Source organism: Hypanus sabinus, chromosome 3 (assembly GCF_030144855.1).
Source record: "Hypanus sabinus isolate sHypSab1 chromosome 3, sHypSab1.hap1, whole genome shotgun sequence".
Classification (NCBI taxonomy): Eukaryota; Metazoa; Chordata; class Chondrichthyes; order Myliobatiformes; family Dasyatidae; genus Hypanus; species Hypanus sabinus.
Genome location: NC_082708.1, coordinates 48,278,134 through 48,292,077, shown reverse-complemented (window position 1 = coordinate 48,292,077; position 13,944 = coordinate 48,278,134). Strand labels below are relative to the sequence as shown.

General features: G+C 39.7%; 1 long non-coding RNA gene across 2 annotated transcripts in view; it reads right to left on the bottom strand.

Moving 5' to 3' along the window:
- The window catches only part of LOC132391290 (uncharacterized), a 131,259-nt gene that overhangs the window by 112,262 nt on the left and 5,053 nt on the right, over positions 1 to 13,944 (bottom strand). For both annotated transcript variants that reach the window (XR_009511158.1, XR_009511157.1), the window contains exon 2: positions 8,169 to 8,563. This is a non-coding gene — a long non-coding RNA (uncharacterized LOC132391290). The remainder of the gene's footprint in view (positions 1 to 8,168; positions 8,564 to 13,944) is intronic.

Here is a 13,944-nt window from a genome sequence, read left to right as displayed (position 1 = left end):
TAGTACCAAAAATGACAGTATGATTGCGAACCAGGTACACTTCATTAGGACCAGGAAAGAAAATATGGTGGTGGAATGGATAGAACTAAGAAAATAAATAAGCGAATATCTGCAATAAGGGTTGGGAGGTGGTGTTGTGAGTTCAAGTAAGTAAATGTAAAAGCTAAGCAGCATTTGTGATCAGATTAAGCTTGTATGTCTGTGCAATGTTTTTGCTAACCATAAGGGAATGCCAAGCTGGTCATACTATAGAAAAAAATGAATTCAAATTCCGATCTAAACCTGCCCATAAGCCCGCTGGTAGCATATTTCAGTCTGTACACAAATTCCCACTATTTTCTATTGAATAAAGTTAATATATGAAAAAAGAATGGGCATATCTATCAGAAGACAAGACCCCAGCAAAGCTACAAAATCATAAAATTGCTTTCTAGAATTTGCTTTGAATTATTTTGAAAGAAACAGCATCAAAATACATTTGATCAAAGGCCTTGCGGCTTGAAATCTCCGGGGATCTAACCTGGACTCAAAATATCGATGCAGCTGTAAAGAAGGCACTAACAGCAGCTATATTTCATTAGAAGTCTAAGGAGATTTGGTATGTCACTTAAAACATTCTTAAATTTGTACAGTTGTACCATGGAGAGCATTTTAACTGGCTGCATCACTGTCTGGGATAGGGGGCCTACAGGATCAAAGCAGCAGCAGAGACATGTAAACCTAGCCAGCTCCATCATGGGCACTAGCATCCATAGTATCCAGAAGTATTTTCAAGGAATGATGCCTCAGAAAGGCGGCATCCATCACTAGGGACCCACATCATCCAGGTCATGCCTCATTCTCATTGCTACCATCAGGTAGGAGGTAGAGAAGCCTGAAGGCACACACTCAACAATTCAGGAACAGCTTCTTCCCCTTTCCCCTTTTTATTTCCACTTTTGCACAACTTACTTAATTTAAAAATTTAATCTCTATATACTTACTGTAATTCATGTTTTTTATTATGTTTTGCACTGTAATTCTGCTGCAAAGTCAACAAACTTCATAACATATGCCAGGGATATTAAACATTATTCTGATTCTGAATTAAACAATGGACAGAAATTATTTATCATTTTTTTCTGATACCGTTTTAACCTTGATAGAATGGATTGAACATAAATATAAAACTTTAAAAATATTTGCTGATTAAGACACCCTACAGAAAAGCCAAATAAAACTTTTTTAAGGTTAAGTTTATTAATTTCATTAATGCTTAAAATTGTATAATAATAATCAACTTTTATATAATTGGTTTCAAAAAGGGATTAGATATATAGGAGATTGTTTTGATGGAGGTATATTAATGTCATTTGATCAATTAAAGAATAAATATAAAGTATCAAACAATACTCTTTTTTGTTACTTCCAACTAAGAGCTTATTTAAGAGAAAATTAGGTCAAACAATGTTATTGCCGAAATCTAATGAAATAGAAACTTCAATTCAAAAAGGAAAGATTAATAGATTTATTTCTTATAAGTATAACTTGATTCAAAAACAGGCAATTAAACAAGGAGTCCATAAGTCAAGACAAAAATGGGAAAGTGACTTGAATATTAAAATTGAAGAAACAAATTGGTCAAGACTATGTCTTGATAGTATGACAAATACAATAAATGTCCGGTTAAGATTAGTGCAATATAATTTTTTACATCAATTATATATCACACCACAAAAAATAAATAAATTAAACCCAAATTTATCCGATCAGTGTTTCCGATGTAAACAAGACATTGGTACTTTTTTACATTCTACTTGGTCGTGTTCTAAAATTCAACCTTTTTGGACAAATTTAAGAGTTTTATTGGAACAAATTATTGGAACACAACTTCCAAATAATCCAATATTATTTTTACTAGGCGATATTGAAGGGATAAAACCAAAACCCAAATTGAATAAATATCAGAAAGAATTTATAAAAATTGCATTGGCAGTAGCCAAAAAGGCTATTGCAGTTACTTGGAAATCGGATACATACTTAAGTATAGATCATTGGTAGAAGGAAATTTATGGCTGTATTCCACTTGAAAAAATTACTTACAATTTAAGAGATAAATATGAAACATTTTTGAAAATTTGGCGCCCTTATTTACAAAAGACAGGATTAAATATATAGGTGCTCCAAAGATGAAATAATTGGTTATTTGGGGAAATAAATAAATATATATACTAAAATTATTACGAACTCCATGGAGCATGTGGGGATCTTCCGATATCCAGGCACTCTTTCTTTCTTTCTTTTTTTTTCCTTTCTTTTTTATATAGGGATGTTAGGGAGGAGGGGTTAAGGGGAGTGGGGTAGGGTATATATTTTTTTTCTCTCATATATTTTCTTTTATTTCTGTAATTATTTGAAAACTCAATAAAAAAGTTTTTTAAAAATTGTATAATGATAAAAATTACATAAATGCACAAGGATCTATTCAGATTTTTAGAAAATTATTTGCTTACTACAAATTTTTACATCAATAACATTTATTTTGTGCCTCTAATCTACAATTAATTAAATAAAATTGACAATATACAAATGCATGCAAAACAATATATTAATATTACATTTTTAAAACAGATAAAAATTCAAGCAATACACTATTCATAAATAGTGTATAGTGATGGGTAAAGATATCAATTATAATCAACGTTCCAATGACCAGTTCTGCCATCTTCATCAGGGATGATGCTGGGCATGTCTGTTTCAATGGTATTTATACACTTATAGTCCATCCCTCTGTATTGGTTAGTCCTCATCTAATCAGGTTTCCACTCTCCCAATTTGTTTACAATCAAATTCCAGTTCTTACTTAGAGTGAGACCTTTGTCTTTGATAAAATTCTTTCCCTCACTATTACTTCAATGGCTTCCTCTACCAAGCGGTTCCAAAAGCCACTGTGGCAGCACAGCAGTTTTGGGCTGTCAAAGTCAACCTATGACCATTGCAATGGCAGTGTTCTACTGCCACCAGTTTCTCCGGTAACTCAAACTGGTGCTTCTTGATGTGGGTTTCCACCATCCATCCCTTCTGGCCGATATACACTGCTCTACATTCACAGGAAATCCTGGAAATGCCAGCTGATCCTGAGTCCCAGATCTTCCTTGACCCACATAAGCTGTAATTTGAGTTTCCTTATGGGTTTGTGGATAGTATTAATCTGGTATTTCTTCAGGATCTGGCAATCCTTTCAGAAACCATGGAAATATAGGGAAGACAAGTGGGAGAGTGGAAACCTGATTGGATGAGGACTAACCATTCAGGAGGGACAGACTACAAGGGTATAAATACCATCAGAATAGACATGCCCAGGCATCATCCCTGATGAAGATGGCAGAATTGTTCATCAAAGCATAGGTTATAATCGATAACCTGTACCCACCTAGAACTCGAGAAGAGTTTAGTCATATATGCCAGGAAAGCATAGGTCCTTTTTCAATGTTAAAATAATTTTACGATTTTCATACTTGCAACTTTATCAACATCGTATTTATGAATTGTAAATATGACAGAGAATACTGTCACTGACATCAACAACTTGATATATTAATTAGTTAATATAATTTAAAAATCTCAAAACTCTATCTCTTTTGAGTAATTTTTGGTGACATATTAATGTCTCCAATTTACAGCATTAATGCTGATCAGGACATATTTTAGCAAGAAGAGGGTAAAAGTACTGAAATAGTTCCTAAAAGTAAGTTAATTTCAAAAGTATCATCTTCTTTTAGCCTGTGCTGTAGGATTACAGCAAAATTCAACTGTACTTGAAGGAGATGATTGTAACTGTTTCAGAGCCTTGCAAATCATAGTATTGAAGATCATATGAAAGAACTTTAAGTTACCCTCCTCAAAAACCATCTTCTAGGACTGTAGGTGAGAACGAAGCACATAACCTTACTAAATGAACCACAGCTTGAGAAATAATATCTGCCTTACTGCCTTCTTTTTCCTCAGGCAACACTTTGGAGTTGATGATGATGTACTTACACTCCATCTCTACAGGCTCAGAAGAGAATGAAGTCCTATGTAGGATCTTCATACACACACTAGTGAGACAGATAGTGTTTGACAGGTAGATTAGTGAATATTTGGGATGCTATGTGCTCATGGATCACCCCTGCCTGCCTCTTTCTTGGAGAGCTGAGATCCTGGTAGCTGCTTTAGTATTTTGAGTACCAGAGGGATTGCTATGAGCCAGCAAGGTTGTTATTTTTTAATGAGCACATCCCTAAAGCACTTTCATTTTGGTTCTTCCAGAAACCTCTTACATGACAGGGTTTCGAGCAGACAGCTTGTTTCAGGAATCTGAATAATGGATGAGAACAATGTGAAATGTCTAATGTCTGGTATGAGTGTTTACATTATGAATGTTAGTTCACCTCCCCTGCTGCTGCATTTGGAGGCTTCCCCAGAAAAAAGAATTTGGGAAATTTCTCTGATGCTTGAGGTACCTAGTGCAGCTTGTTCATATTCCTAAAGCATATAGAAGGGTGGAATTATTACTGCTTAATACTCAATGGGTTTGCTGCCTGAGTTGCAGTTTTTATCCCTGAACTCTGTTTGCATCTGTTGGGCAAATTCTACACTAGTGCAACAGAAGCAATGATGAATTTCATCTTTAATATTAGTCTTTTCTCAGAATTGGTTCTCAAGAAATGCAAACTAATCCATATTTGAGAGTCACACTCATCACCCCAGTCTGAGTTTTCATGTTTTCATGACAGTCATGACTTACATGGCATTGATTACCAGATTCTAGAATGGTAACGAACTCCTGAGATCAGCTAAATTTAGAAGAATACAGCATAAACCTTCTCTATTAACAGTCAACAGTTTTTTTGAGATCAAGAAAGGCCTAGTACAGATGCTGGTGAGGCTGGCTACATTTTCTTTCAATTTGTCATGCAATGAAATGCACATCTAGAGTGCCTCTTGAAGGATAAAGTTTACCCTGAAATTTGGAAGAGGCCATAGTCTATGGAAAGAAACAGATTGCAGTGACTTCCCCTCTGGAAGACAGTAGATAGACCTTTCTGTAATCAATTGGATTGCTTTCTTTCTTGGAAGTGATCATGGTTATAGTATTTGAAACTCCCTAGCTCTCCTCTTCATTGCTAGGATGTGGACATGACAGGCAATGTCAGAAGTTATTGCCCATCTCTAACTGGCCCTGAAATAAAGAGTAAACTGCATGTGAGTGTTGCAGTCATGAATTCCACTAGGGCTTCACTTTGCTGTGGGTTTTACTCCAGCAGAAGTGTTCATGTATTCTCTTCACATGTGACACATTGGTCCAGCCTTGTGTGTGTGTGTGTCTCTGTGTGAGTGTGTGCATGTGTCTGTGTAAGGCATTGTAGTCAAAGTGCTGAGGGAAATGATAATTAACCAACAGCTAATAGCAAAGGCAAAGAAAACCGGTTAAGGAAAACTGACAAAGTCACACTCACCACACCAATGAGCAAGTCCAACACTCATCAATGGGAACTAAGTGAAGAAGAGCAGGTCTGTAATCTATAAAGGTATTTGATGCATGTAGGAAATAGGTCAGAATTGTTCAAGAACATAGAACACAGTATAGGGACAGACCCTTTGATATTTGCTGTCTATCTATACTCTCATAATCTTATAAACTTCTATCAGGTCTCCCCTCAGCCTCAGCTGCTCCAGAAAAAACAAACCAGTTAATTCAACTTCTCCCTCTTGCACATGTCCTCTAATCCAAGCAGTATCCTAGTAAACCTCATCTGCACCTTCTCTAAAGCCTCCCCATCCTTCCTATAATAGGGTGACAAGAACTGTAAGCAATACTCCAGGTGTGGCCTAACTGGTGTTTTATAAAACACAACATAACTTCCTAACTCTTAACTCATTTTCCAGCCAAAATAGGCAAGCATGCCATATATCTTCTCTAGCACCCTATCAACCTGCACAGCCACTTTCAGGAAGCTGTGGGACATTGAACAGTATAGCACAGTATGGACCTTTGGCCAATGATGTTGTGCCGACCTTTTAACCTACTCCATGATAAATCTAACCCTTCCTCTCCTACACAGCCCATGGCCATCCTTTTTCCAGACTAAGAGTCTCTTAAATATTTCCAATGTATCAGCCTCTACCACCAACCTTGTTAGGGCATTCCAGACACTTATCACTCTCCTTGTAAAAAAAAAAATTACCTCTAAATTTCTCCTAACCATTTTTCCACTCACCTTAAAAGGTGGTCCTGGACTTGGACCTGGATGCCTAGATCCCTCCATACCTCAACATTGTTAAAGGTTCTGCCATTAACTGTAGCGTGTCTCTTTAAATTTGATCTCCCAACATGTAATATCTTACCCTTAGCCAGATTAAAATTCATCCGCCATTTCTCCACCCATGTATGCAATTGAAATATATACATATATAGCTCCTGAGATATCCTTTCACAATCATTTACACCATCCACAATGCTATCAATCTTTGTACCATCTGTGAACCTAACCCACTTGTCTAGCATACTAGCTAAAATAAGTCCCATTGACCACTACTCTCCATCTTCTATGAGCAAGCCAATTCTGAATCCACAGAAGACACAAAAGGTCTTGGTCAAGACCCAGTGATCTCATCCTTTGTTTCTCTCCCCTCTCAATAACCTGGGGTATTTTCTAGTTTGGCATTCTTCAAGAGATCCAACTCTACCTATCTTTATCTCAAAATGACCTAACATATTAGCATACTTCACAATAATCTCACTATCCTCCACTTCTTTCTTTGTAAATACTGATAATAAGTACTCATTGAAGACCTTGTTCACACTATCTGCTTCCAAGCACATATTCCCTCTTTTATCCTTCAATGATCCTCCCCTCCCTAATTATCCCCTTGTTCTTTATGTATGTTTATAATGTCTAAGGATTCTCTTTAATCATACTTGCCAAGGACTTTTTATGGTCCCTGCTAATTCCCTTCTTGAGTTGTTTTCTAGCTTCTTTATAATTCTCAAGGGCTCTGTCTGATTTTAGCTCCCTAAGCCTTACAATGGCTTTCTTTTTCTTCTTGACAAAATTCACCATAGACAATCTCCACAAGTGAGACGTGGACTTGCCCAAAAACAGCTGTTCCCAAATGCTTTTGTAATTTATCCTGCACCAATTCAATACTCTCCCACAAGGTCCATACTTATACTTATCCTTATTCATAGTTACCTTAAGATTTAAGGAGTTGAGATCACTGTTTCCTAAACAGTCACCCACTGAAAGTCCAGAATGGCCCTTCCTCTTGTTGGAATATCTATATACTGATTTCAGGAACACTCTTGGGTGCACCTAACAAATTCTGCCCATCTAAACTCTTGCACTAATGAGGTCCCAGTCTATATTGGGGAAGTTGAAGTAATCCATAACAACCCTGTTGATCAAATGATCATATTAAGAGACATTTCTGAAGATAATGAAATGATGTTTGATGGTTAATTTATTACTTATATTAATGCACAGTTAGCTAATTTTGAAGAGTCACTAAATAGTTTAAAATTGAATGTGGGCACATCAGAGACACATACACAACTGGGGATAGAATTGTGATCATTTACATTTTGATGTGTATTGCTCCAATTTGCCTTCTCCAACCTATTCTAGCACAACACTCCTCACCTCAGGAATTCAATAAACACTCACAAAGACCCACTATCCATCCACCACTGGGAAACATCTTCATGCAGTGTCATGCCTGCCCCTCACAAACAACAAAAACTGGTTTCCATCCATTCATTCAACCAAAGCCATTCCACAAATACTGAAGAATGCTCTGTCCTGATGCCTATGAACATGTTTTGACAGATATTAAAAACAGTTCCATATGTATATCGGTGAATGTAGCTACACCCTATCCTCGTTATATGCGGGGGATACGTTCCTCGTAGTCAACGCATAATGTGAAATCACATAATCTGAATAATTAGTTAAATGGAGAAAACAGGGATGCGTTCCAGAGGGCTTCCTAAATATGTTTTATCTGTAACTTATTCACATTTTCATACCAATACAACACAAAAGCAGTACCACAAGGCAACATTTGTATTATGTTTCATCAACTTAAGTTAATATTCAATGTAATAAATCATAGAAAGTTAACATACTAGGGTGTACAGTACTCACCAACAGTGGCAGGTGTGTTCGCTCTGGGAGATGAGTGGTTGTGGTGTCAGGCAGCTTTACATGGATAAGGTGGATGGTTGTGGTCGTCAGGATCATATCGAGCACAGCGAGGGGTGAAGGAAGACTCACAGAACTCTTAGAACTGCCGGCACCGGTTTGAAGAAAGTGGTGAGGGTTGTTTGCTTGGCAGCATTTTGTTTTTCAGCATAAATTTGCTCATAAGGAAGAAGGGTTGACGGCAGGGAACGACTGAAATGCTGACTCCATTCTAAACTTGGGTCCGTGTCCATCGCCATTTGTGCTGAGTGTTCCAGCTTCCGCCATTCCCTCACCATTGGTAACCTCCTGGAATTTTCAAAATCGTCTGTTGCTTGCAGCATCTGAGAGATAGCTCACTGTAGAAAAAAATATGCCTTGAATGTGGATCACACCTTGGTCGAGTGGTTGAATCAGCGATGTTGTGTTGCAATGTGAGTATTATTAAAAGTAAGTTAATACTAATTGGGGAGCTGTTGGTAGCAAGAGGCGGGATCCGGGGTTGGCGGGGTCTTTACTTCCGCTCTTTTACTCCCAGTATGCATTGTATATAGTTCCTCCACCCAGGCCACACGAGGTACCTGTAAGCCTCTGTATTGTAAATATCATTTGCCGTCCCAGATAAAGATGTTCTTTTGGCCACCAAGTTGTTGAGTGGTCTTTTTGTAAGAAGGGACATTTCATTAAAAAGTGCAGGAGCATAAAGGGTAAGGTTAAGCCTGGGCAGGGGAAAGCTCAACAGGCTCAGGCAGCCACACACCACCTAGGAGAAGCAGACGAGGAGGCAGTGTTGCCTACAACATGTTTGGGGTGGAAACGGATGAGGGACCACCTGAACCATATTATGCCACAGTCACTATCAAGGGAAAGGACATCAAGATTGATTCGGGGGCTACTGCATCGGTCATTAGTGAAGAGACCTACAGGAGGACATGGGGATCCAACCTGCCTCCCATCAGACCATCTAAGCTCCAACTCAGGACCTACACGGGGCAGCCTATACCTCATTTAGGGGTGTTATATGTGGGTATTTTGGGGGCCAGAAGGCTGAAGCCAGGCTGGTGATAGCAGGGGCGGTGGGTCCAATCTTTTGGGCCGCGATTGGCTTCGCAAAATCCGGCTCAACTGGCATGAAATTAACTATGCACACACGACGGAGGACATTCTGCACCGGTATAGTGACATTTTCAGGGATGAGATGGGCACACTGAAGGGCGTGACTGTGAAACTCCATGTCGACCCTGAGGCCACACCAAGTTTTATAAGCCCAGGTCAGTGTCCTATGCCATGAAAGGCAAAATCGACCATAAACCACTGATGAGCCTTTTTAGGGAGACCAGATGCATCCCACCACTAGCCTCAGCCAGGATACAACGTCGGGCTCTCACCTTGTCAGTCTACCAGTATACTATCATGTACAGAGTGGGTGGGGATAATGCAAACTCTGATGCGCTCAGTCGACTCCCTTTACCTGAGACGTCTGTTACTACAGATGTGCCTCCAGAGACTGTGTTTTCATTGGGGAGGCTGTCCGTGACACCTGTAAAGATGACCCAGATCAAGCAATGGACAGAGAGGGACCCAGTCCTGTCTCAAGTCAAGACTTTTCTTTTACAAGGTTGGCCCAGAGTTGTGGGAGGAGAGGAACTGAGGCATGCCAAACGTCAAGACCGAACTGAGTCTGCAGGATGGTTGCATTTTCTGGGGGGCGAGGGTCATCGTGCCTCCCCCTGGCCATTCACAGATTGTGGAGGAAATTCATGAGACTCACCCAGGGGTGTCTGGAATGAAAAGCCTTGCAAGATCCTACGTCTGGTGGCCAAGAATGGATCAGGATCTGGAGAACAAGGTAAAATCATCCACGCAATGTCAGACCAATCAGAACATGCCACCACCGGCTCCTTTGCACCCATGGGAGTGGCCAGTCTACCCCTGGTCTAGGCTACATTTGGACTTTGCTGGCCCCTTCATGGGGCGGATGTTTCTTGTAAAGGTAGATGTGCATTCCAAATGGATCGAAGCTCACATCATGAGCAATATCACAGCCCCTTCAACCATAGACAAACTCAGGCAAGGTGTTTGCAGTCCACGGGTTGCCTGACACTCTGGTCACTGATAATGGCCCGACGTTCACCAGTGAGCTGTTCGGTGAGTTCATGCAGCAGAATGGCATTCGTCACATTCGGACGGCCCCTTTCCACCCAGCATCCAATGGTTTGGCTGAACGGGCTGTTCAGACAGTGAAGGAAGGCCTGAAGCAGATGACAGGGAACTCTCTTAGTCCCTGGCTTTCACGTTTCTGTTTAAATACCACCTCACGCCACAGACGACAACTGCACACACTCCAGCAGAGATGCTGATGGGGCGTAGGCCTAAGTCGAGATTGGACCTGCTGCACTCGGACATGAAGGCAAAAGTGGAGAGAAAGCAGGAAAAGCAGAAGGACGGACATGATCAACATGCGTGAGACAGACAGTTAGAACCAGATGACAATGTCTATGTGAGAAATAATCAGCAATGGCTACTTGGTGTTATTTTTAAGCAGAGTGGTCCAGTCTCCTACATTGTTAAGCTGACTGATGGGCATGTTTTCTGCAGACATCAGGACCATGTGCACCTGTGTCATGATTCCAGCTCAGAGGTAGACAGTTCCATGGAGTTTCCAATGGTGAGACAGACTACTGGGGAAGCATGTCCACCAGTGACTTTGCTAGAGGGAGACACACTGGCAGAGGGGGCAGAGTCCCCTGAAGAGGATGGACATTCTCACATGGACACACAGACCCCCCTTGTGTCCCCAACACTAGATCCGCCCAAAACATCCTCACCAGCGGTGCCTGCTGGGTCACCGGGGGTAGTGCGTAGATCGCAGCGCCCTCACAAACCTCCTGACAGACTGAATATTTGATTGGATAGTTTCTTTTGTTGTTAGATTGAATGTTGAATTTGCCATTTTTTTTAGGTGTTTTTGTATTGGTAACCTGTTGCTAATGATACCACTGTTTTTATTTCCCAGTTTTTCTATATTTGGGGAATGTTAGATTTTAAAGGGGGAGAAGTGTTGTAATGTGGGTATTATTAAAAGTAAGTTAATATTAATCGGGGAGCTGTTGGTAGCCAGAGGCGGGATCCGGGGTTGGCGGGGTCTTTACTTCCGTTCTTTTACTCCCAGTATGCATTGTATATAGTTCCTCCACCCAGGCCGCACGAGGTACCTGGAAGCCTCTGTACTGTAAAGATCATTTGCCATCCCAGATAAAGATGGTCTTTTGGCCATCAAGTTGTCAAGTGGTCTTTTTGTAAAGTAGAAGTTACCACATATTTTTGGCGACAAGGTAAACTGGTTTTGTGAATGTGTCAGCCCACACACTCATGGGAGAAAATGAAAATTCCACATGGACTATACCAGAATTCAGCATCAACTCCAGATCACTGGAGTTGTGAAGCAGCAGCTCTACAAGCTGTTCCATTTGTAGAACTTTGAGTTTTATTTCAACTTTCCGGCATTTCAGCTCTTTTGTTTTCAAATTTCATGCACTAACTAGTTTTATACAGTGACAGACTGTACCTACAAGTTATGAATTATAGTCATTAATATCAACTGGTCTATACATCAGAGCTTTGTAGTGATAGACCTGTACCACCAGTATATTGTAGAGGTGGGGTTGGTAGAGACATTAGTTTGCAATCTTCAGGTTTGCTTCAACAGATGTGGCTTAACAAATGACTGCTGGCAAAAATCTTAGTAAGGCATTTGACAAAGTCAGCATGGGAGGCTGGTTAAGAAGATTCAATCGCTTGGCATTCAGAATGAGATAGGGATATAAAGAAAGCTTTTAGCAGATTGGCCTTCATAAATCAATGTATTGAGTACAGAAGATGGGATGTTATTGTTGAAGTTGTATAAGACATTAGCAAGGCCTAATTTGGAGCATCATGTGACGTTTTAGTCACCTACCTAAAGAAAGATGTAAACAAGGTTGAAAGAGCGCAGAGAAAATTTACAAGGATGTTGATGGGTCTGGAGGACCTGAATTATAAGGAAAAATTGAAAAGGTTAGGACTGTATTCTATAGAACATAGGAGATTGAGAGATTTCATAGAGGTGTACAAAATCATGAGGGCTATAGATAGGGTAAGTGCAAGCAGGCTTTTTCCAGTTGGGTGGGACTGTAACCAGAGGTCATAGGTTAAGGGTGAAAGGTGACATATTTAAGCAGAACATGAGGGGGAATTTCTTCACTCAGAGGGTCAAGACAGTATAGAATGAGCTGCTAGCACAAGTGATGCATACAAGCTCGCTTCAACATGAGAAGTTTGGATAGGTACATGGATAGTAGGGATTTGGAGGGCTATGGTCTTAGTGCAGGTAAATGGGAGTAGGCAGTTTAAAATGGTTTTGGCATTAACTAGATGGGCTGAAGGGCCTGTTTCTGTGCTGCACTTCTCTATGACTGTAGCTTTGTTGAGGAGTCATAACTAGTGGTCTGGCTGAAATATTAAAAGTAGCTTTTATAAGGCTGCAGTTTTATTTTCATTATGGCCTATTTTTAGACACAACAACACACCCTGTCATCACTGAAAATCTGCTCAGAGTGCATATCTCTGTTATGCACTCTGCTCTGTTGATCTTGCTGAGTCTGATATTTTCAATTTGCCACTACTCATCAGTCATTCTCCTTCTTACATAGCATTCCTGATGTCGATCTTTATGGGCTGACTAATACGGCTTTCATAGCTACCTTGTATTAATATGCAATATTGCACAAAGTTAGAGTAAAGGCTGGTTCCCTTTTTGTAAATTTAGGTCATGATTCCTATTTTAATAGACACCAAGCTGCTTGGCAAATTGGAAATGAGAGAGTATGCTGTATTATTTGAAAATGATTTAAGTAATATAAATATTATTTATAGACATACTTGTATGTCTTAGTAAATATTACAGAAAATCAAGAAACATTAGTAAAAAGGCAGAACTATACTTGCTTTTGTCATCCTTCTGTGAATGGAGAGCCAACTGCTTTAATTTCATGAACAAAAACAGAATGTACTAAAAATATTCAGCAAGTCAGGCAATATTGCGAGTGCAAAGCAGGATTACTGTTTCAGGCTGATGATTAGAATTTCTTTCCTTTTTTGATATTCATAAAGTAGCATTAGTGTACATAAACTCATCATTGTGCCTCCTCTGATATACTATGCACATTGCTCCCTGTCTGTGGGGAGATTTGAATTGGATAATCGCCCTTCTAAATTTCCTGCAACCACTGATAGTCAACTTAATATCAGCAATCTTTTCTACCTCAGTGCACTGTGTAATGATTTGATCTGTGTGAATAGTATGTATAACATGTATATATAGGTTTTTCATGGTTAGCTCGGTATATGTGACCACAATAAATCAATTCTAATTCCAGGCCCAACTGACTCACAGTTGAATATGAGCTGCAGCCTCCAGGATACAACGTGCTACATTTATTTAATAAACAATGCTCCTGACATTCTCAGACCTTAAAACATAGGAGTAGAATTAGGCCATTCAGCCAATTGAGTCTGTTCCACCATGCATTAGGGTTGAGGAAGATCTTGCACAGATTAGAAGAATAGACAAAGAGGTGACAGATGGAATACAGTGTAGGGTACTACATGATCATGCACTTGGTAGAAGAAAGAGATGTAGACTACTTTCTAAATGGGAAGCAAATTCTAAACAGGAAATTGGAGTTGCAATGAAACTTGG